The 24,937-nt window shown below is 43.2% G+C and overlaps 1 protein-coding gene across 2 annotated transcripts in view; it reads left to right on the forward strand.

Moving 5' to 3' along the window:
• The window catches only part of KDM2A (lysine demethylase 2A), a 123,311-nt gene that overhangs the window by 9,356 nt on the left and 89,018 nt on the right, over positions 1-24,937 (forward strand). The window contains exon 1 of one of the 2 annotated variants that reach the window (XM_056132026.1): positions 3,427-3,445. The exons of the other annotated variant lie outside the window; for it this stretch is intronic. The gene's annotated coding sequence lies outside the window, so the exon portion shown is untranslated. Of the gene's footprint in view, positions 1-3,426; positions 3,446-24,937 lie in introns of those variants that run through there. 2 annotated transcript variants of the gene reach the window in all.

A 24,937-nucleotide genomic window follows, 5' to 3' on the forward strand; every position in this document is an offset into this window, starting at 1 on the left:
CCCTACCCGCTGTGCTATTGCTCCAGCCCTCTGAAGGAGATTTTTATTTGAGAGTTCGGTTTACTTATGGATCTTTATGATTAAGAAATTTTCTATAGTCTATTATTTGCTATTGGATATTTAGTCCTGTTTATGTGTTTTACATAGCATTTTTTTTTCTTTTTGGGGGGGGGCATACTGAGTGCTGCTCAGGTCTTATTCCTGGCCACGTGCTCATTCTTGGTAGTGGTGGAGGGCTGTATAGGAATTGAACCTGGGAATTGAACCTGAGTCGACTGAGTGCCAGTTCCTACATATACTATTCTGAAATAGCTGAAGCACCTCTTCTAAGAAACTGCACTCAAGTGCTGATGAACTCATTTTTTTTTTTTTTGAGGGGGTGGCGTGCGGGCCTTGGACCACATCCAGAAATACTCAGGTGCTGCTTCCAACTTTGCTTTGGCATCACTTTCGGTTTTGGGTTGGGACTACGTGATGCTAGGGATCAAACTTGGACCTTTAGCATCTGAAGTATGTTTTCAGCCATTGAGCTGTCTCCCTGACCCTCTTTGTTGGGGGGGGTGGGGGTGGGGCATGGTTATTTGGGTCACACAAAGCTAGGCAGTGTATGGAGGCTACTACCAGAATGGTGTTTAGGGGTGGGGGTGGGTGGTTATTGCTGATGATGCTTGGGGAACCATATGGTGCAGGGGATCAAACCTCAGGTCCCCACATCTAAACTATGCACTCCAACCCTTTAAGCCATTTCCCTGACTGCTTACCTTTTTAAATTTATATTTAAAAATGATCTCCCCAGATTTAGCAATAATTTCTCAGAGATTGTTCTTTTTACTAACAGTTCCCCTTTAAATAACTTCTACCATAAGGTCTTTCTGACAATGAATGGATCAGGCAAAATAAAAATCTTAACATTAAGCCATACTTTTCCTTCTCCATATTGTTTACAGCAACAAAGTTATCTTTCTTGAATTTGCTTATTATTTCATCAGATTTAAATCTTCAGTTGTTGGTGAAGGTGAATTGTTCTGAGTGTCACAGTCTTTTAGTTGATGTAGAAAATTTTGTTGCCCATTTTTTGGTGATTAAAAACACTGCTAGTGAGGGAGCTAATGCTTTACTCTTAAACAGTAAGCTGTATTTTGGGGATTCGGCATGAGGACTACATTTAAGCCCTATTGCTTTCTCTTTTTTACTTTGCTGAGCTTTAATGACTACTATATTTGTTAGTTTGTGTATTTCTCTCCATTAGCGTGTGAGCTTCTTGGGACTTGGGTATACTTTAATCTATAATGCGTATGTGTATGTGTGTGTAAGTAATGTGTACATGTGTACATAAACCTATGTACATAGAGGATACTTTGACTAGTGCTGGACACATAGTGCTCAATACAAGACAAAGTACTTAGGGCTTGAGAGATAGTACAGCAGGTAGGGCATTTGCCTTGCACGCGGTAGACCCAGGTTCAGTCCTCAGCATCCTGTGTGGTCTCCCAAGCACTGCCAGGAGTAATTCCTGAGTACAGAGCTAGAAGTAACTCCTGAGCATCACTGGTGTGATCCAAAAAGCCTTCCCCCCCCCCCCCAAAAAAAAAAAAAAAAACTCAGTCTCCAACATAGAAAGTGATCCTTAGGTAATTTGTTGATATTGACAAAGCTCTAATAAAAATTTTCTTTGCTGTACTTTCCTTGAGTGCAGACTAGTCTATATTTTCCTTGGACTAGACTGCAGAGTGGAGGGTAGTTTGGTGTATAGAAATGAGCAAAATATTTAGGTTTCGGGTCTTGTACTGTACATAGAACCAGAAGGTCTGAGCTAAAACAAATGCAGCATGTTCTTCACACAGTATAACTTACTTCAGATGAGCACATTAGGAGTATTTGGGTCATTAGAACATGTAAGAAAATGTCTAGTTAAACGCCTTAGTATGAATTATATTTATTTAGTTTTGTTTTTTGAGCCATGCACAGTAGTTCTCAGACTTCTGACTGTTCTCAGGGGTCGTTTCTGGTCATGTTGGGGGCCCATATGATGCCAGAGATCAAACCAGCCTCCTACGTGCAAAGCATGTTCCACCCTGTTGTCTTTCTGGCCTTCAGTCTGAATTAAAAAATTTCTTACCTCTAAATCATGTGCTAAACCATCTGTATCAAGGTTTTTGCTGACTTTTTGACAACCTTAAAGTTGTGAAGTTACAAGTGATAGTGCTCTTATTACTTCTTATATCTTGGTTTTGGCTGTTAAGGAATGAATGTCAGTGTACATTTATTATAATACCATGCAGGCGGACATCCATTCAATATTTTAAGGCCTTTAAAAACTTTTTTGTCATTCTTGCCAAGTGCTAAGTCAGGTTCTTTTATGCACGTTGCTTTATTCAATCCTTATAATCACTCTGTAAGATAGCTTCAAACTTTAATTTTACTTTGGGGACAGTATTTGGGCCACACCTGGCTGTCCTCAGGGTTTACTAGCTCTGTGCTAAGAAGGTTCACCCCTGCTGGTTGTGGGGAACCATATGCAGTGTAGGGAGTCAAATCAAGTTGACTGGTGCAAGGCTGGTGCCTTACTTGCTATAGTGTCTCTCTGGCTCCAAATTTTAATTTTTTAATTATGGAAAGGGAGGCATAGGGAGGAGCCTTGAATTGCTCAAGTTCACTGGCTGAGTTAAGCCATGATAACAGATCTTGAATGTTATCTTGGTTCTCTCACACCTATCTCTCTATTGTCACCTGTTTCATAGGGAAAAAATAACCCACTCAGGGCACTGGAATGATACGGTGGGTAAAACACCTGTCTTGCATTTGCTGACCTGGGTTTAATCCCTGACCTCCTGTTTGGTCCCCTGAGCATAGAGCTGGGAGTAAACCCTGAGCAGTGCTGGGTGTGACCCCCCAAACCAAAAGAAAACCATAAAAAAGTTTAAAAGAAAATCTCTCCTAATACTTATTTAGCATCTTAGGTGAAATGCTGCACATATTTGACATCTGTGTTTGATCGCATTAAAAATTGATAAATTTGGGACTGGAGCTATAGTTCAGCAGGTAGGGCGTTTGCCTTGCATGCGGCTTACCTGGGTTCAATTCCCAGCATCCCATATGGTCCCTTGAGCATTGCCAGGAGTAATTCCTGAGTGCAAAGCCTGGAGTAACCCCTCTGCATCGCTGGGTGTGGCCCCCCAAAAAAGCCCAAAAAAAAGTTGATAAATTTTTGTGAACTTTGAACTTAATGTACTTGACCTGTTAAAACAGCAGTATTTTGTGTGTCAGACTTTTTATTATTTATGTATGTCACTTATATAATTATTTTCTGTTTTAAATTTTAGGTACTTGGGGGTTTTCTTTATCTGTGAGTACTTGGTAAAAAGTTAAGCCAGAAAGATAAGAGGCAGCAGATAGTGACCAAACGAGTGGTTTTGACAGATACAGTGGTGAAGGCTTCCTTCAGGTAGGTAGAGAGGAGGAGGGGAGAGGGTGGCCTTGCAGGAGGTGAGGACAGTGGAAGCCTTCCAATGGATGGGAAACCCAGAGAGCCTACTTTGAGGGCACCCACTAGATTATTAGTACTGTGGGGCCAAAAGTAGCCCAGTGGACTGCAGTGCATGCTGCTCTGTGTGTAGGAGGCCAGAGTTTAGTCCCTGTTACCACATAGTCCTCTGAAGACCACCAGGAGTAGCCCTGTACAGAAAAATCCAGGAGTGGCCCCTGAGCTTTGACAGGTATGGCTCCAAGCCCAAAGGAAAACAAAAATAAAAAAATATTATTAGGGCTAAAATAGTAAATTTGTTTTGTGGGATACCAATGTTAAACAAGTTGGGAAACAAATTATGGATAATTGAGAGCTATTAGAAGTTTCTGTTTTTTAGGCAGGTGGTTGGGACCCTACCTAGGGGCACTTCTCAGCGGTTACTCCTGGAGGTGCTCAGGGAATCACATGTGGTGGTGGGACCTGAAAGGGTTGACCTCATGCCAGGCAAGCACCTTAGTCTCTCTGTTTCCCCCCCCAACCGCCCGCCCCGTCTCAGGCCCTCCCTCTCTCCCTTCCCCTTCTCCCTTTCCCTCTCCTTCCTCCCGCTCCCCCAAACTTGGTACTCCTGGCTCTGTACTCAGGGATCACTTATGGGCTCAAGGGGATCTTGGGCTGTCAGGGATCAGACCTGGGTCAGCAGCAGCATGCTGGCCTGCTGTACTATCACTCCGGTCTGCCCCCCCGTACTATTTCTGTTTTTCCCTCTCATCCCCCCTTTTTAAAAAAAAATAGAGATCATAATTAGCAGGGCTTGGGGGCCACCAGGGCAATTCCTGGAAGTACTGGGGTGGGACATGCAGTGCTGGTCATTGAAGTTAGGGCATTGTACTCTCTAGGCATGTGCTTTACCACTTGAGCCATATTCCTGACCTTTGTGGTTTATTTTTAGTGTGAAGTTACTAATTTGATTAAAGTGGCATTTTAGGAGTAATATTTTTGAAGTTTTAGGTCAGGAAGAATGATGAAATGGGTTATCTCTTGAGGTGTTAAGTACCTGAACTTCAGGACTGTGGTTCTTGAAGTATAGTCCTCACAGTGGCAAACACTTTATCTGGGTAAAGGTAAAGGTAAAGGTAAAGGCCCTCCCGTTGATCGTCGATTTTCTCGAGCGGGCCCAGTAACGTCTCCATTGGAGACTTTGTTGTTACTGTGTCTGGCATATCGAATACTCTCGGTAGCTTGCCGGGCTCTCCGAGAGGGGCGGAGGAATCGAACTCGGGTCGGCCATGTTGGCCGCTTGTAAGGCGAACGCCCTACCCGCTGTGCTATCGCTCGTAGCTGGAGAAATTTACAAATACAGCTTTTGGGATCCTTCCCGATGTCTGCTGAATCAGAAACTCTGGGGTTGGGATTTAGTAATTGGTGTTTCAATATGCTAGGTGATTATGATGGCATGCACATGTTTGAGAACCTCTGCTTTGGGTATTGGTTGTAGAAATGGCAAGAAAGGGATAGAGTGGGTAGGGTATTTGTCTTGGCACACAGCCAACCTGGGTTTGATCCCCAGCATCCCATATGGTCCCCTGAGAACCACTGGGAGTGATCCCTGAGCTCAGAGCCAAAAGTAAGCCTTGGGCACTGTTGCATGTGGCTCAAAAACCAAACCAAACCAAACAAGCTCCCTTTACCCCCAAAAAAGATAGAGACTTTGCAGTGAAGGACTGACAAAAGCAGGTGACTAGGGGATGGCAGTATATTAGCATATTACCTTTGAGGAGTGCTTGATGAGGAATCAAGAGTCCCAAGTACTAGGGTGTCATCCGGTCAGCAACTGTGATTTTGAACAAGAGCACTGATTGTCATTGATGGAGTGGTAGTAAATGATTTCTGAGGATTTTGGAAGGGAAAGCAAGTGAAGAATTTAATGTGGACTCTGGGATTATGTCTGGGTTACAGGAAGATAAGAGGGAGGGATTTTTGAAAGTGGGAGAAGAGAATGTAAGTACATTATTTGTTTTGTTTTTTGGTTTGTTTTTGCATTATTATGTATCCAGGGCTTTGTTGAACCAAATAAAGTTTTTTTTAATACATCGGTGATGTTCAGAGTTTATTCCTGGCTCTGCACTCAGGAATTACTCCTGATGCTGCTTTGGGGACCATATGGAATCAAACTCAGTTCATCTGCATGCAAGGCAAGCACCTTTTTCCACTCTACTAGCTCTCCGGCCTCCAAATAAAATCTTTTGTCGAGTTTTTCAAAACTAACTTTATGGGCATGGGGGATCCCCAACCAAGTCACAGATTTTCTCAGCGCTCCTTCTAACTTAGCCTAAAATTAATTTATTTGGGTAACCAACACAAATGTTAACTGTCTTGATAGCAAAAATATTATAACAAAATTTTCCCTTTTTTTCCCTCTTTTATGGAAAGAATGAGATTTAAGAACTACATTAATATGAGCAAATGTTGTGCTATTATGAATTGTCCTGTAGCTGAAACTGCTATGATCTTTCCTGAGAAACCTCATGAGCCGATTGTGGTCCTCAGTATGAGTTCAAATATCTAACCGTAATTCATTCTTTATATTCTCCCATTACAGACATTACAGAGATTAGGAACTCTTTGTGTCAGGGCAGTAATTTGGCCAGCCTCCACTGCCCACCCCGCCCCCGACCTTAAGAGAGCGTAGATTCAATAATACAGTGATTATGAGTGTGCGCGCGTGCTGCTGGGAGTTAACTGCATGCAAGGCAAGAACCTTATCTGCTGTACTGTCTCTCGGCCCCTAAGACAGGAGCTTTACCATAGAACCATTTCTGGAGTTCTAATGTAGTGAGCATTTTATTTTGTTTCATTTTTTTATTTTTGGGCTATACCTGGCGTTGCTCAGAGCTTATTCCTGGCCTCATCAGGAATTACTCCTGGCGGTGCTTTGGGGCACCATATGGGATTGTGGGGCTCAAACCCGGGCTGCCTGTGTGCAAGGGAAGCACCCTACCACTGCCCTATATCTCCAGCCCCATAGTGAACATTTTAAAGTTACAGGGTTTCTTTTTTTTTTTTCTTTCTTTTTGGGTCACACCTGGCGATACACAGGGGTTACTCCTGGCTCTGCACTCAGGAATTACTCCAGGCAGTGCTCAGAGGACCAGAAGGGATGCTGGAATCGACCCCAGGTCGTCCGCGTGCAAAGCAAACATCTTACCTGCTGTGCTATCACTCCAGCCCGTTTTTGTTTTTGTTTTGGGAGCCATTACCTGTCATTGTTTGGGGTATCATGTCGTGTCTGGTATTGATCCTGAAGCTCCAGCATGAGGAAAATCATAGATTTCTTATATCTCTCTTTTTTTTTTTTTTGGTGTTAGAGGGTTGGGGTGGGAATCATACTCAGCCTTGTTTGGGGGACTCCAATGCCAGACTGAGAAGCCAGGAGTACTGTAGGCATGCACTCCAGTCCTTCAAGTCATCTTCTCTCTTCTCTACCTTATTTCTTGTATTTTGGTCATCTTGCTCTTTTGATTGATCACCATACTTCAGGGGTGGGGGTGGGAGGTGACTGGAACTGGAACTGCCAAATTCTAGAAGATGCCATTCATATATCTAAATCTATATGATCTCTGTTTCTTGACTCGAATCACAGACAGGGAAAAAAGCCCAGTCTAGTGGATATTAGTATAAATTGAGGTTTCTTTTTTTTTCTTCTTTTTTTGGTTTTTGGGTCACACGTACCAATTCTCAGGGGTTACTTCTGGTTCTGCACTCAGGAATTACTCCTAGCAGTGCTCAGAGGACCATATGGATGTCGGGGATCAAACCCGAGTTGGCTGCTTGTAAAGCAGATGCCCTACCTACTGCACTATTGCTCCAGCCCCCTGATATGCTTTTCATACTGGCTCTTTATAATGTTTTTTGTTTTGGGGACACACCTGGCTGTATTGAGGGCATACTGATGGCTCTGTGCTTAGGGATCACTCCTGGCGGTGCTTGGTGGGGACATATGCAGTGCCAGGAATCGAACCTGGATTTTCTGCATGCAAGGCAAGCACCTTACCAGCTGTACTACTTTTTGAGTCATTATTTGCTTCCTTGAGTTTCTTTTTTGGTGCTGGGAATTGAACTTAGGACCTCATACATGGAAAGTATATACCATTGAGCTATAATTCTTGTGTGCCCCCACCCCAGTTAACTTTTAATCCTCAGCAGCTCTTTGAGGTATGTTCTGTGATTCCTATTTTGCTGGTTTGGGAACTGAGACATGTTGACTAACTTGTCTCGGTTAACCAGTTAAACAGGGTCAGAGCCAAGATGTAAAATAGGTAGGGCGATGCCCAGGGCGGCTGTAGTGTGCTGCCTCTCCTTTGGGTTCGGTGGAGCAGTTTGTAAATGTTCTATTGATGAAATATAGGGTGTTGTCCAAGTCATCTCTTTCTTTCTCTGGGAATTATCTCACCTTTTATTATCATTTTTTGAGATTAGCTTAAAGTTTTTTTTAATAATTTTATTTATTATTTTTGCTTTTTGGGTCACACCCAGCGATGCTCAGGGGTTACTCCTGGTTCTGTACTCAGGAATTACTCCTGGCGGTGCTAGGGGGACCATATGGGATGCTAGGAATCAAACCCGGGTTGGCCGCGTGCAAGGCAAATGCCCTACCCACTGTGCTATCGCTCCAGCCCCTAACATTTTTAATTTTTAAAAATTTTTATTAGTGAAACACCATGAGGTGCAGTTACAGATTTCTGTGCTTGGGTTTCAGTTATACAATGATTGAGTACCCATCCGTCCACCAGTACACATTCTCCACCACCAATGATCCCAGTAGCCCTCCCACCCTCCCACCCCCCACCCCCCGATTCCACCCCGCCTCTGTGGCAGGGCATTCCCTTTTGTTCTCTCTCCTTTTGGGTTCTGTTGTTTGCAAAAGAGGAATTGAGGGCAATCATGTTCGGTCTATAGTCTATCCAGCCCCTAACTTAAATTTTTGACAAATGCGTACATAATGCTAAGTATTTCCTTGGGCCTTCCCATTTTTCAAATACTGTGCTTTTAGATTGTGCTGAATGCTTTGAAGAAATCAGAAAGTTGATGAAATAAATGTAGGATGGAAATCACTCCTTGAGATTGGTGATTAATAGAACTTTTTGAGTAGAAATTTTGTAGCAGACCTCAGTGTTGAGGAGCCAGCCTTGCGAAGTTTAAGGGTTTAGGGGGCCCAAATCTGGGTTGAGTGCTTTAGACAGTACATATAGATTCCTGTAGTAGGAATGAGAAAAGAGTACATTTCACTTTGCATTAGGGGTCCCTTGAGCACCATGCCAGAGCACTTGAGATACAGTCATGGTCCGTCTTGTCTTGAAGCTTGCAGTCGTCATGGGGATGTCAGACATTAAATAATTCTACACAGAATGATAATTTTGGTTAATCAGAGGTCAGATATAAGATCTGATGAGAGGTTCTGGCGTGATAGTACAGTGGATAGGGTTTTTGTGACCTGACCCTGATTTGGTTCCCAGCATCCCATATGGTTCCCTGAGCACTGCCAGGAGTAATACCTGAGCACAGAGCCAGGAGTAAGCTCTAAGCACCACTGGGTGTGACAAAAAAAACCAAACATATCTAATGAGAATATATAATAGGGTAACCTAAACTTTAGGAGTGGGAGGGAGGAGGCACCAGAGAACACTTTTTCTGAGAAATCCTTTAGAACTGAAACTTGAAGGGTGAGTCTTTGTGGTGCAGTTCTTTTGTAGGATTAGGATGCAGAGAAGGGGGAGCAGGTTCGGAGGCTGAAGGAAGGATGTTAGTTTGGTTTTGAGTTATTTTGGATAGGGTAATGCGAGGTGCGTGGGAGACACCCTGGTCGAGCTGTTGAGGTGGTAACTGGGTATGAACCTAGACCTCAAGAAGGGTTTGCAGGGTACAGGTGGGGTATAGTGCCATCATTTGCCTGGTAATTGCGGTTGAGTTGGGAAGACTTGGAATCTACAAAGGAAAATGAGGCAGAGTGAGAAGTCTCTGTATGCTGTGTAGGGCGTATTTGTCATTGTACTTTGGAAGGACTATGGGCACCCAGAGGATATTCAACTCACAACGCCACAACCAACGGTATATACATATACCATGTACATAATATTTTTGTTTGGAGAGTGCCACATGAAAAATGAAACAAAGTTCAGCTATCTAATCACACGCAGAAAATGTGGGTGCAGATTAATGGACTAGGTCGGGGAGATGGCTCAAAGAACTGGGGCGCATGCTTTGCCTGCAGAAATCCTGGTCTGTATGGTTTTCCTGGACCTCCTGAGGATAGGCTTGGGGCACAGCTGAGTGTGGCCTAGAAAAACAAGAATGGAAAAGATGGGTGTTTGTTTTGATTTTTGGACCATGACTGTGCTTGGGGACTATTCCCAGCTCTGTTCTTGGGCAGTTGCTCCTGGCAGTGCTGGGTATCTGTGCCATGGTGGAGTTTGTGAACCTGAACCTCCATGCAAAGCATGCATTCTGTCCATTGAGCTGTCTCTCCAGACTGGTAAATTTTTTTTTTCCTTTTTGGGTCACACCCAGAGATGCACAGGGGTTACTCCTGGTTCTGCACTCAGGAATTGCTCCTGGCGGTGCTTAGGGGACCATATGGGATGCTGGGAATCGAACCTGGGTCAGCCACGTGCAAGGCAAACGCCCTACCCGCTGTGCTATCACTCCAGCCCCCAGACTGGTAAATTTTTAAAGATTATTTGTTGGGAGTGTGAGGTGCTCTCAAGAAGTACTCAGGATGCTCAGCTAGAGAAGGGAACACCAAGTAAAGGGTGTTTGGAGGACTTGCTTGTGATGCGAGATGCATGCTGAAAGTAGACTATAGACCAAACACAGTGGTCTCTCAATGCTTCTATTGCAAACCACAACACCCTAAAGGAAAGAGAGCAAAAGGGAATGCCCTGCCACAGAGGTGGGGTGGGGTGGGGGGAATGGGAGGGCTACTGGGTTCATTGGTAGTGGAGAATGGGCACTGGTGGAGGGATGGATACTTGATCATTGTATAACTGAAACCCAAGCATGAAAAGTTTGTAAGTCTACAACTGTAACTCATGGTGTTTCACTTAAAAAAAAAAAACTTGTTAAAAAAAAAAGTGAGATAAAGAAAAAAAAGTGCTCAGGATGCCTGGAAAACATATTCCCCCCCTGGGATTTGGCCAGCTTGGCCACTGGTTTAATGTAAGGGCCGGAGATGGTGTTACTATATGGACTCTGGTGCTGGCGACTCCCTTGCCACCTTGACAGTGCCAAGGCCTGCAGGACTACATCTGGCACTGCTGTGGTTCCAGCCCCAGATTTCTATTATCATTTTTTAGTTGCCATCAATAAGAAATTTACTTGTTTTGAAAAAAAATTAATGGACGGGCATGTGGCAGACCTGGGTTTGACCAACACCACATGCGGTTACTACTTGAGCACAGAGCCAGGGGTTAGACTTAGCATTGCTGTATGACCCCCAAACAAAGAAAAACAAAACAAAATCAAAATGCTGGCATTGTCTGGAAAAGTTTGACAGGTTCTTTTATAATTGTTATAAGGTGGAATTGCTGAAACTTGTTCTGAAACATTTTGATTTCCATTAATGCTTTATGTCTCCACATTTGTATTAAAAATTCACATACAAATGGGGCTGGAGCGATAGTACAGTGGGTAGGGTGTTTGCTCTGTATGCGGCCGACCCAAGTTCAATCCCTGGCATCGCATATGGTCCCCCAAGCACCGCCAGGAGAAATTTCTGAGTGCAGAGTCAGGAGTAACTTACCCCTAGCATTGCTGGGACCAAAAAAAAAAAAAAAGAATCACACACAAACAAAAATGAAAAAACTGTCAGTATCTGATTTCTGTCCCATAATTTTCACTTGCAATCCTATATTTAGGTACCTTTGACCCCATGGGGGCGCAGGATTTAATGTTCGTAACTACCAATAACAGGATGAAGAAAAAAATATCTGGGAAAGAAATGTTTCCCATCATAGTGGAAATCTCGTTCACATGTGTACTGTGCTAGCTAGATGTCTTTTTTGCATAATTGTTACATGTTTGGCATGGCGAGCACACAGGTGGATATCTTCAAAAAGGCCAGCCAGATAGGCCTCACTCACTTCCTGCAAAGCCCCAATAACTGTACTTCAGAAGCACAGATTTTTTTTTTTTCCCCCTTTATTTTATTTTATTTTTTTTAAAGTTGTAGATTTACAATTTTTTGTGCTTTGGTTTCAATTATACAATGATCAGATACCCATCCCTCCACCAGTGCCCATTTTCCACCACCATGGATAATATCCCTCCCACCCCCATCCCCCCATCCCCCCGTCTCTGTGGCAGGGCAATCCCCTGTGTTCTCTCTCTCCTTTTGGGTGTTGTGGTCTGCAAAAGAGGCATTGAGTGGCAAACATGTTCAGTCCATAGTCTACTTTCGACATGCATCTCCCCTCCTGGGAGGATCCTCCAAACATCCTTTATTTGGTGCTCCCTTCTCTATCTGAATAGCCCTTTCCTCTAGGATACCCGGCTGGCCTCTAAGTTATGGAGTAATCCTCCTGGTGCTGATCTCAGCTATTCTTGGGTATTAATCTCATACTTTGTTACTTTATATCCCCCAGATGAATGCAATCTTTCTATGTCTATCCCTCTCTTTCTGACTCATTTCGCTTAGCATGATACTTTCCATATTGTACCACTTGTATGTAAATTTCATGACTTCATCTTTTCTAAGAGCTACATAGTACTCCATTGTGTAGATGTACCAAAGTTTCTTTAACCAGTCATCTGTTCTTGGGCATTCAGGTTTCTTCCAGTTTCTGGCTATTGTAAAGAGGGCTGCAATGAACAAACAAGTGCAGATGTCACTTCGACTATACATTTTTGCCTCTCTGGGATATATTCCCAGGAGTGGTATTGCTGGGTCAAATGGGAGCTCAATTTCAAATTTTTTGAGACTCGTCCATACTGTTTTCCAGAAGGGCTGAACCAGTGGACATTCCCACCAACAGTGAAGGAGTGTCCCTTTCTCGCCACATCCACGCCAGCATCGGTTGCTTTTGTTCTTTTGAATTTGGGCCAGTCTCTGAGGTGTGAGATGGTATCTCATTGTGGTTTTGATCTGCATCTCCCTGATGATTAATGATGTAGAGCATTTTCTCATGTGCTTTTTTGCCATTCGGATTTCTTCTTTGAGAAAGTTTCTGTTCATTTCATTGCCCCATTTTTGGATGGGGTTGGATGTTTTCTTCTTGTGGAGTTTAACCAGTATTTTGTATATCCTGGATATCAACCCCTTGTCAGATGTGTATTCGGTGAATATCCTTTCCCATTCTGTAGACTGTCTTTGTATTTTGGTCACTGTTTCTTTGGAGGTGCAGAAGCTTCTTAGTTTAAGATAGTCCCATTTATCTATCTCTGTTTTCACTTGCTCGGCCAGTGGCGTGGCATCTTTGAAGATACCATTAGCTTCAATGTCATGGAGGGTTTTGCCAACTTTATCTTCAATGTACCTTATGGTTTCTGGTCTGATGTTGAGGTCTTTAATCCATTTTGATCTTACTTTTGTACATGGTGTTAGGCAGAGTTCTGAGCCTATTTTTTTGCATGTAGCCGTCCAGTGATGCCAACACAATTTATTAAAGAGGCTTTCCTTACTCCACTTCACATTACTTGCACCTTTATCAAAGATTAGATGAGCATATGATTGAGGAGAGATGTCAGTGTATTCAACCCTGTTCCATTGGTCTGCAGTTCTGCCTTTGTTCCAGTACCATGCTGTTTTAATTATTACCAGAAGCACAGATTTTGAAGCCTGTTTTGAAGTCCTGAGTAATTTCTCACACCAGACCCTGGAAGTTTGTGAATCAGAAGTTCAGTCTACTAAGCGTTAACAGTTTCTTGCGTTGCCACAGGCTGGCCTGTAATGGTGAAGCTTCCTCACCCCTCTGGAGGAGGGTGCACTCTTTTTCTTTTTTTTCTTTTTGGGTCACACCCGGCGATGCACAGTGGTTATTCCTGGCTCTGCACTCAGGATTTACTCCTGGCGGTGCTCAGGGGACCATATGGGATGCTGGGAATCGAACTCAGGTCGGCTGCGTGCAAGGCAAACGCCCTACCCGCTGTGCTATCTCTCCAGCCCCAAGAGGGTGCACTCTTGCTAGTGGCTTTCTCACACTTTCGACTTGGGGAGCAGCCTGCTTTGTATTCCCATCTCTACTGCTGGGGTAGGCCACGGCTTTGAACACAGTTCACCTTCATGCTTTCTAATGCTCGATGGCGCCTAAAATCTGGAGGAAATCTTCATTTGTGTTTGAATGACTGTTAAAGTTAAGTGATTGTTCTATGGCTTTTTTTGTTTGTTTTTTATTTTGCTTTTTGGGTCACACCCGGACAAAGGTTATTCCTGGCTCAGGGGACCATATGGGATGCTGGGAATCGAACCTGGGTCGGCCGCGTGCAAGGCAAACACCTTACCCACTGTACTATCCTGTTCTATGGCTTTTGATGAGCATGTTTACCTTTTTCAGTAAGAATGATTTAATTTTGTTTCACTTTATACATTTAAGTACTCATTAATACTTTGTATAAAAGGGGCCAGAGCAGATAGGGCATTTGCCTTGCACGCGGCTGACCCGGATTCGATTCCCAGCATTCTATATGGTCCTCCGAGTACCACCAGGAGTAATTACTCAGTGCAGAGCCAGGTGTCACTCCCGAGCATTGCAGGTGTGACCTAAAAAGAAAACAAAATGACACTCTTACCTTTGTATGCAGTAGTATTTTGGGGGCCTTATATGTGTTATATGTGGAGTACTAGAGTACTTTAACCTTGCATGTGAGACCTTGGCTTTGATACCTGACTGTATGGGGGGTGTGGGGGTGGGACGTTATAAACAAAAGAGAAAAAAAATTTTGTTCTACTCCATCTGTAGCCTTCCCTGAAGCAGGGACCAGAGAGTTATTGAGGAATGTGGTGTGACTTGGAAGCAAAGAGATTGTTGCTGCGCTTGTTTATTTACTGTTCTAAAGTTCTGGTGTGCGTATTTTTGCTCATTCAATGCTCCTTATTCTATGAAATAAGCGTATTTACTTTTTCTAGTCTATAGATCAGGAAAACAACACATGAAGAGCCTGTGATTTGCTCAAGATCACTGAGTAATAACTGGATAAGTTATTTTTGAATGCAGGTTTGTCTGGTTCCAGTTTGTATTCTATATTACTTTATAGCCGCAATATTTCAAAGAGGAGGGAGTGGCTGACCCATCTGGTCAGACTGTAAAGAAGACAGAGATTTCCAGAGGGCTCGATAATCTAGAGGTTATTATAAGTGATTTTCTTTTCTTTTTAAAAATTTTTAAAGTGACTTTATTTTCTCCACACCCAGCAGAACTGGACAGGGGTACTCTAGAGATGCTTTTTTGAGCTGCTTATACCCTGAAGTGCTTGGGGGTCACTAGGGCCACACTCTGAGATGCTGTGCAGTACTAAGGATCAGACTTGGGTTCTGAAATGCTAGTCATGCTCTTTATTCTTGAGCTGGCTCCCTGGCCTCAGAATTTTTGGTGATTTTTTTATATAGTAGAATCAGTGTTGTGTGGGGGCAGGCAACATTCTCCAAAATAAACAGGAGAGTAAACATTTACTGAATAAAGAAAAGTTTAGGGGAAGTTTGACTGTGAAGGGAAAGGGGGAAACCACCTCAGAGCTATTAAGTTAAAGGACCCAGAAGAGCTTTCATTGGTTTTGAAAAGACCATTCCATTAAAAAAATTTTTTTTAATTTAAATGTTATCAACTTTTACTCCTCACTCTGTTCTCCGTATTTGAACGGTTGCTGGAATCCACTGGATTTGTGATGTATTTCTTTCACTATTCTGAGTTCTGTTTTTAGTTTCCTTCTCTTTGGGGTAGGAGGCACACCTGACTGTGCTCAGAAAATTATATGGGGTACCTGGGATTGAACCTGGGTCAGCTGCTTTCAAGGCAAGTGCCCTACCCATTATACTAGTTCTTCAGCCCTACTAGCACTTTTAGTTTATATTATTGCAATAGCCTCTGTTAGGTTTTTGAGGTAGGTATCATTCCTCCCACGCCGCTCTTGGGGGGGTTTTGGGTCATACCAGCCAGTGGTCAGGGGCTGGATAGCAAACGCAGCTTGCAAGGCAAGCTCCCTATCTGCTGTATTACTGCTCGACCCATGCCCCATTTCCATTGTTTGTGTTGGGCTCTAGGGTTCGGATCATATTGTTCCCATCCTGTGAGATTCCCGCTCATCCCACCACTAAGTAATGTCAGTCATGGTAGGGGATGGGCTTGGGGGGATGCTGGCAGTTGAACCCAGGTCAGTCACATGCAGTGCATGTATACACCATTTAATGTCCCTCCAGCTCCCACTTAAAAAGTTATTCTTGTCTCATATGCTGCCCTAGCCCACGTACTGCTCTTGTTCATGTGCTCAAGCACATGTTGATGCTTGAGCACATGTTACTCTCATCTCCTCTCTTGAGATGTGTACTGGGGCTCTCTCTGCCTTTGGAGCAGCCCAAGTTCTCTTTTGAGCAAGCCCCCAAACCCCCACCCCTCTCTCTCCTTCCCCTTCCTTAAAAAGCCTCCAAATAAAATCTGTTTTTAGCACACTGGGTAGGGCATTTGCCTTGCATGTGGCCGAGCGGGGTTCAATTCCTCCGTCCCTCTCAGGAGCCCAGCAAGCTACCGAGAGTATCCCGCCCACGGCAGAGCCTGGCTAGCTTCCCGTGGCATATGGGGTATGCCAAAAACTGTAACCAGTCTCACAATGGAGACTTTACTTGTGCCTGCTTGAGCAAATCTACGAACAATGGGAGGACAGTGCTACTTCAAAAACAAATTTTTTTGCAGGAGGAGGGGGGGATAGCACACCCAGCTACTCGGGGCTTACTCCTGGTTCTGTGCTCAGGGATCACTTCTAGTGGACTTGTGGGGAGCATATGAGGTGCTGATGATTGAATCCAGGTCTGCCATGTATAAGGAAAATGTCCTACCCATTGTACTATCACTCTGATTCCATGTGGTACCCACTTTGTTTTTCAACTTTTGGGGCACACCTGGCGCTGCTCAGGGCTTAACCTGGCCCTGCATGGTGGATCATATGAGATGCTGGGATTGAAACCATGTTGATCTATGTGCAAGACAAGCTCCCCACCTGCTGCACTATGGCTCTGCTCCCCCCCCCCCTTTTTTTTTTGCTTTTACAGTATATAAGTATCACTAAGATACTTATATTCTAAAAGCATAAGCAGTACTTTTTCTTCACATTTTATAATGCTGTTGCAGTGTCTGGTTCACAGTAGATCCTTGATAGAATTTTTTTTCCTGTGAAGTTGTACATCTAACTTGCTCTTACTGCCACTCTCATTCTTTCTTCTTGGTAAACTCATTATTCTCCAAGGCCTCCAGATGTTTTCCTATTGACTGCTCTTCAGTTACATTCCCAGGATACTTCAAATGCATTTCTATTGTGGGGCCAGTTATTTTGTGTTTTAATTATTTGACCATGATCTCTTTTTCACGTGGCTAAGAGTAGACTATTTAAGACAAAGAACATACCTTATTCAGGTGCTCAAAAATGCCTACTGGGGCCAGAGAAGATAACTTAACGGACTGGAGCATATGCTTTGTGTGTCGAAGGCCTGGATTTCAGTCCTTGGCACTGCATGTAGTCCCCTGAGCATCACCAGAAGTGACCTCTGAGTACCCCTGGCTATGGCCCAAAGCAGAGAAGATCTATTAAAGTGACCAAAAATGTGTTGTGCATTTCCTAAAAACATAAAGGTCTCTGTATTCTGACTATTTTTAAACTGTGGTTGCTGTCCGCATATGTCATCTAGAAACTTGTTAGACATTTAGAAACTTACTGAATCAGAAACACTGAGTGGGACCAGAGCTGTACACACACACACGGAATGGGGCTTTGTTTCAGTAATCCTCCTAGAAAATTTTGATATATTTAGGTGCTCTGGGAATAACTAGAATTAATTTTTTTGTGTGTCTTCCGTAACAAAGTTCAGGGCCTGAGAGATAGCACAGTAGAGAAGACAGTTGCCTTGCATAAAGAGTTTGATCCCTAACTGCACCATACAGTCTCTTGAGCACTGCTAGGAGTGATGCCTGAGCACGGAGCTAGAAGTGATTTCTGAGCAGAGCTGGATGTGACCCACAGAATCAAACCAGAATCAAACAAAATGAGCTTTTTTTTTTGTCACACCCTTTGATGCTCAGGGGTTACTCCTGGCTATTTGGGGATTATATAGGATGCCAAGGATGGAACCTAGGTTGGCCACATGCAGATAAGTGTCTGCTGTACTGTCTCTCCAGCCCCCAACAAAGTGAACTGTCTTAGTTATACTTTAAAAAATTGAATCGCAGTGAGATACACAGTTACAAAGTTGTTCATGATTGAATTTCAGTCATAAGTGTTCCACTACCTTCCCTTCTCCAGGGTACATTTCCCAAAACCAGTATACCCAGTTTCCCTCCTGCCCCCTCTATGGCAGGCACTTCTCTCTCTCTCCCTCTCTTCCTGTTCCCTCTCCCCTTCTGGCCTCCCCTCCCCCCACACTCTGGGCATTATGGTTTGCAGTGTAGGTACTGAAAGGTTATCATGTATATCTCTGTACCTACTTTCAGCACTCAGTTCTTGTTCAGATTAATCATTTCCAACTATTATTGTCATAGTGGTTGAGCTATCCTAATTTAATATGTTGACACTGGTGCTGCAGTTTGTGCTAATAAAGCCACATTTAAGTGTGAGCCACCAGTGGTATGTGCTAGTGTCAATGTGTTTTTTTTTTATTATTTTTCTTTGTTATGGGTTTAGTATCACATCCAGAGGTTTGCAGGGGTTGCTTCCAGTGTGGTGCTTGGGGGTCCATGCAGTGCTTGGGATTAAATCCGGGGCTCCAGCATAAAAAGCTTGCGCTGTAGCCCATTGAGCTATCTTTTAGACATTTAGTTTTTTCTCAGGTAACTTCTGGCAGTGTTTGGTCAACCAGATGTAGTGGCCACCTCGGCAGTGCTTTTGGCTTACTCCTGGTTCTGTGCTCAGGAATCTTTTGGTGGTGCTTGGGGGACCACATGTGCCAGGTTACAAGCCTCAGTCAGCCACATGCAAGGCAGATGCCTTAGCTGCTGTGCTATCTGATTCCTGTGTTTGTGTGTGTAGTTTTTATGTGTAGTTCGTGGACTGATCCTGGTTCAGTGCTCAGAAGAACATGCAGAATAGGGAAATCAAACCCAAGCATTTCTGTTTGTAGAGCCGTGCTCAGCCTGCTAAGCTCTCTCTGGCACAACAGGGCGTCTTCGAATCATGGGGCTAGTGGATAGCTCAAGAACTAAGCACTTTGCCTTGCATGTGGTCAACTGGAGTTTGATCCCCAGAACTGGACGGTTGTCTGTATACTGCCAGGAGTGACCCACCCCGCCGCAGAGTGCAGAGCCAGAAGTAGCCCCTAAATCGAGTATAGCCTCACCTCTCAATCCCCAGTATTTGAAAATAATCATTGCTTCTCAGTGATGATTGCATAAAGGTAAATGGTGTATGTGTTTTCGTGTTGCTTATGTGTGTCGTTATGTATATGTGAATATAGCATGTGAATGCACTTTTTGTGGAAGTTTATGAATGATTAAGGAAAGGGAAAGTACAGGTCTTTCTAGGAAGACTTGAATGGTGTGGCAGAATAAAAAGAACGAAAGGCAGAGACTTCTGTTTGGCAGTAGCATATATACTTATATATGTGTCTTCTACTTATGTATCTATATACACACGTATATACAAACACACTTATTTGCCTTTGATACTGAGATGCTTCTTAGCAGTCGGTGTTTACTTCAGTAATACTTGTGACAGGGCAGTGTTGTTGTGGACTGGACAGTACTCATTGTTGATACTCACTGTTGGTACTCATTGTTGGTAGTTCCTGTGGAAGTAGTTGTATACTGTACTGATACAGACTGTAATAGTAACATATCCCATAAATAGCTTATTTCAGATGTCTGTTTTGTGTTTGGCTAAGTGTTCTATATATGACCTACTTCTTCCATTGTTTTGCCTAAATACTCTGATTTAAAAAAATTCATTTACTTTGTTTTTTTGAATCATATGTGACTTACTCAGAGCTTGCTCCTGGCTCAGTACTGGATCACTCCTGGTGGGCTCAGGAAACCATTGAGGATGCTGGAGATTGAACCCAGGTTGGCCACGTGCAAGGCAAACACCCTGCATGCTGTGCTATCTCTCAGGCTCCTTCAGTTTCATCCCCCGCACCCTCCTTTAATTTCTTTTTTTTATGGGGCTGGTGAATCGATAGTGGGTAGGGCACTTTTGTTGCAAGCAGCTGACCTAGGTTTGATTCCCTGCATCCCATCTGGTCACCTAAGCCCCGCCAGAAGTAATTACAGTGTAGAGCCAGGAGTGACCTGAAGCATTGCTGGTGTGGCACCGCACATGTGGTGCTGGGGATTGAACCTGCATCGGCCATATGTGTAAGGCAAGCTCCCTACCCACTATATTATTGTTCCAGAAATTACCCTGAATTTTTATATACTTTGTTTGAATAAAGGAAAACTAAGCTGAAGATGGAGCTTGTGCAGCTCATTGGTAGAACACATGCCTTACAAAGGAGACATTCTGAGCTTAATTGCTGGTGCTGCAAAAAAAAAAAAAGTGTGTGTGGGGTAGGGCAGAACTGGAGAGATTGTTACAGTAGGGGAGGAGCTTGCCTTACATGCAGCTAACCAAGGTTCAATCTCTGATACCCCATATGGTCCCATGAACCCTGCATGAGTGCAGAGTCAGAAGCCCTGAGGGGCTGGAGTGATAGCACAGCGGGTAGGGCGTTTGCCTTGCACACAGTTGACTCGGGTTCGATTCCCAGCATTCTATATGGTCCCCTGTGCATCGCCAGGTGTTACCCGAAAAGCAAAAAAAAAAAAAAGAAAAAAAGAAAAATCCATCATTAATTAAAAAAAATTTTTTTTGGTCACATCTGGTGATGCTCAGGGGTTACTCCTGGCTCTGCACTCAGGAATCACTCCTGGCAGTGCTCAGGGGACCAAAGGGGATGTCGGGATTGAACCTGGGTCAGCTCCATGCAAGGCAAACAACCTATCTGTTTTACTATCACTTTTGTCCCTGTTACTGTTTTTATTTACAAAACAATAGTAAACTTCCCAAACATGGGGGACACAGACATCTGGAGATTACCATTTACTTCTGTTCTTAAATATTTTTGGCAAAATTCTACCAGATTCTGTATTGTATTTATTCATTTTTTGGTAAAGAGAGGTAAGTACAGGTGGAGGGGAGAACCTTAGAATCTTTCTGTTCTGTTTGATTTTTGGACCATACCCTGTGATGTTCAGGGATTACTCCTGGCTCTGCACTCAGGAATTACTCCTGGCGGTGCTTGGGGGACCATATGAGACGTTGGGGATCAAACCCAGGTCGGCCGCGTGCAAGGCAAACGCCCTACCTGCTGTGCTATTGCTCCGTCCCCGAGGCCTTAGATAGTTTTATAATTACATTTTTTGAGTTTCTCCCTATATGGAGTTCCTGTCACCAGTATGGCAGCACATTTGCGAAAACCACTCTGATATATTTAGCGAAGTTGGAACTTTGAGGGGCTCTCAGTACTACCGTTTGTGAGCCAAGAAACTCCACTGAGTAAAACTGAAGCTTTTAGCTTCTTAGCTTTCTTAGCTTCTGACTGAGCCATTCCTGTGCTAAGAACGTTCTCTCTCAAGATTCTAAGTTTTTTCTTTCTTTTTTTTTGCCTTGCAAGTGACTGGCTCTAATTCCTTTCTTTTTCTTTTTCTTTTTCTTTTTGCCAGTGTGGGGCACACATGTGATGCTCAGGGGTTAGTCCTGGCTTTGAGTTCAGGAATTACTCCTGGCGGTGCACAGGGAACCATATAGGATTCTGGGGATTGAACCTGGGTCAGCCACGTGCAAGGCAAGTAAGTTCCTTAACTGCTGTACTACCTCTACAGCCCCAGTGCAAGATAGTTTTTAATTGAAACTTAATAAGATGTGTGGGGAGAAAAAGGGAGAAATCCATGTCCAAGAGAGACATGTACTTCTCTCTCAACTTGGACCTCTCCACAGTAAAAATAACCATGCAGAGAACAAGCAAATGAGGTAGTGTTCAAGGGAGATCGCGGACTTGAAGAACCAGCATTACTTAAAAATTTTCCCCTCAATTTTGGGACCAGGGCTGAAAGGACTAGTACATGCTTTGTATGTAGGAGTCCCAGATTTAATCTGTTTCCATGTGTTCCTCCAGTACTACCAGGTGTGACCCTAAAACAAAACAAACAGAAGTTCTCTGTCATGTTCTTTTATAAGTCATTGACTTATATGTGCTTCTTCCTATTAATCATGTTCACTGGTTTCTGTTAAAACCCTAATGGAAATGGAATGGCAAACTGACACAGGTCCATTTGAATCAGAATATTTTCGTTCATTTCACAAGAGTCTAATAGAGTTATTGCTACAAGACTTTAAACTAGCAATGCTGACTTAGGTGTGAAATAATTTGTTCATTCGCTCTTTCTGATTTGGGGCTACACTGATCAGTGCTCTGGTACTCCTTTTGATGCGTTGCTCAGGGGATTGCTCCCTGCACTTGCTTGTGGGAACTCTTAGAGTCTCAACACTCTATCTGGCCTTCCGTGCAAAGCACGTATTCTAGCCCACTGGTTTCACTCTGTAGTTCCCTTTTTTTTTTTTAAGGTGGTGGTTTTTTGGATATCTGCTGTTAAGTTCTAAAGATGGTTTATTGACTGGTTGTTTTATGGGATTAATTTAATATTTAAATACTATTGGAGTGATAATTAAACACAGGGATATTACAAAAGACATGAGAAAAAGTCAGTAAGATACTCACATGGGTGAAATGTTTACTTTTTTTCTCATACTGATTAGTCCTTTGAAATGTAAACTGATGACTTCCACAGTTTGTTAGTGTTTTTGCTCTTCCCCTTAACTTTGATAAACCCAATGTTTTGAGTAAGTGAGAGTCAATAATTCAGGTAAGGATAAAGTTTTTGGGTAAGTGAAGACTCCATATTTGGGGTAAGGAAGACACTTAAAGGATTTCCTTCCCTCTAGTGATAAAGTTACATAGGCTAATTATGAAAAATAGACGAAAGTCAAAGAAATTAAGATACTCATAATTTTAGACTTAATATCACTACTATTGTAGCATATCTCTTTACATCTTTCCTCATCCATAAAAGCATTTTACATAGCTCAGATAATGTTTGATAACAATTTCCTATCTTGTTTCTAAAATTACTATGATTATTTTTCATCTCACTGAAAGCTCTTCTAAAAAATCTTGTAAAAGTTATGCTATGAGGTCTGGGGAATAGTTGAGGGACTTAATGCTCAGCCTTAAAAGCATGAGGATCCCGGGTGCTCCCCACACCCTGAGCAAGCTCTTGAGCATGGCTGTGGTGGCTTTCTTCTTTGTGCCCGGCAGCTCTGTTGTCTGTGGTGTGAGCACCACAGCCATGAAGTGTGACCCTTGGTGAATACATGTGTAAGTGCCATGGTGATCCTGGCGCATGTGCATGAGTACCAGAACGAAAGGAGTGTGATCCCCTGCAAGCACTACAGCCAAGTGTATAAACATTGCAACTAGATTGGCAGCCCCTGGCAAAAGAGAGAGATGGACAAGTACAATAGCAAGGTGTTTATGTGGCTACTGGTTATTGTAAAACAAAAAAGGAAGTGAAGGAGGGAACCTGTTATGCTGACTTCCTATATTTTTCTCCTTATTGAATGTTTAGTTGTATCTACTCTGGGGGCTTATTAAACATAAAAACACAGAAATTGACCTCAAGTGATAGGGCACATACTTAGCAAGTGCAAGGCCCTGGCTTTGGTCCTCAGAGCCACATGTCCTTTCAGGCATGGTTAAGTGTGATCTTGGTGGCCCTGAGCATAGGTGTCCCCAAGCATAAGTGGGCTGGATGCTGGATATGGTCCTGATGGTCCCTGAACACTGTCAGCTCAACCCTCCTTGGTCAAACACTTCTGAGTGTGGTTCTTATTTAAAACATGCAAAATAAGAGAGTGGGAATGGTGACAATCACTCACACAGATGTGTGAAACAAAACTACTAAAATTCTATAATATTGTAAACCAGTAAGTCAGTTAAAAAAACCATTAAAAATGAGTTTATTTGTGTTTATTATGCTTCTGAGTATATCCTTATTTTTAGTAGTAATTAAGGCTGTGAATATTCAAAACCTGCTATGGAAACATTTATGAATTCATAAAAGAACTTCTGTTTTCTTAGGGCCACCTCTAGCTGTACTCAGGGCTTACTACTGACTCTGCAATACATGTGGCTGAATCTTGTCTGATTTATATTCAGACCTCTAAAAAAAGTGGGGGGAGGGGGCGCAGAGTGATAGTACAGCAGGTGGGGTACTTGCCTTGCAAACAACCATGTTCCATTCCTGGCACCCCATATGCCACGGGTGACTACAGAGTCACCCCAAATGCAGAGCCAGTAGTAAGCCCTGGGCACAGCCAGGTATTGTCCAAAAAGCAACAAAAAGTTCTCTTTATGTATTCATAAATGTTTCTATAGCAAGTTTTGAATGTTCGAAGGAGCCCTACTATACTATGCTCTGCTAAAAAACTATCTCTCCAGCCCCTATTTCCCATTTTTGGATTCTGCTAGTGACACACACGAGTTGATGCCCTTTCTGGGATGCTTTTGGGCTTTTCCTAGCTCTGTGCTCAGGAGTGACCCCTAGTGATTCTTAGGGGTATTGTATGTGGTGCTGGGGATTCAATCCAGCTTGACTGCATGCCAGGCAAGTGCCTTACCTACTGTATTATCTCTCTGACCTCTATTAAAAACAACAAAAATGAGATGTAGGTATCATACAATAATTACTTGTGTCTTGTGTTCAGTTTGGTGAGTTTTGACAGTGCAATCATTATTCAAATCAAGATTTAGGTGGGGGATATTTCTATTTGCATGGGATGTTACCATGTGCCCCTACTCTACCTCTGTAGCTGACTTTTTCATCACAAGTGAATCTGCCTGCTTTTGTTCCCTTTGGGGTTTTGGGCCTCACCTGGCAGTGCTGGTGTGGGGTTAGGATTTGCTTCAGGTGGTACCTGGTGGGACTCTGCAGTGCCAGTGGCTGGACCTGAGATTTCTAGTGTAAAGTATGTACTCTAGCCCGTTGTGCCATCTCCCAGGCCTTATGTATTTGTTGTTATTTCGGGATTTTTGGATTTGTGGAGTCAGAATGTGCTCCTTTCTCCCCGTGTGTCTCTTTTTTTGTTTTTTTGTTTTGTTTTGTTTTGGGGCCACACTTGGCAGTGCTCAGGATTAACTCTTGGTGCTGTGCTCAGGGATCACTCTTGGGTACTGTGCTCAGGACCATATGTTGT

The sequence above is a fragment of the Sorex fumeus genome, unplaced genomic scaffold (genome assembly GCF_029834395.1).
Source record: "Sorex fumeus unplaced genomic scaffold, SorFum_2.1 ptg000093l, whole genome shotgun sequence".
Taxonomy (NCBI): Eukaryota; Metazoa; Chordata; class Mammalia; order Eulipotyphla; family Soricidae; genus Sorex; species Sorex fumeus.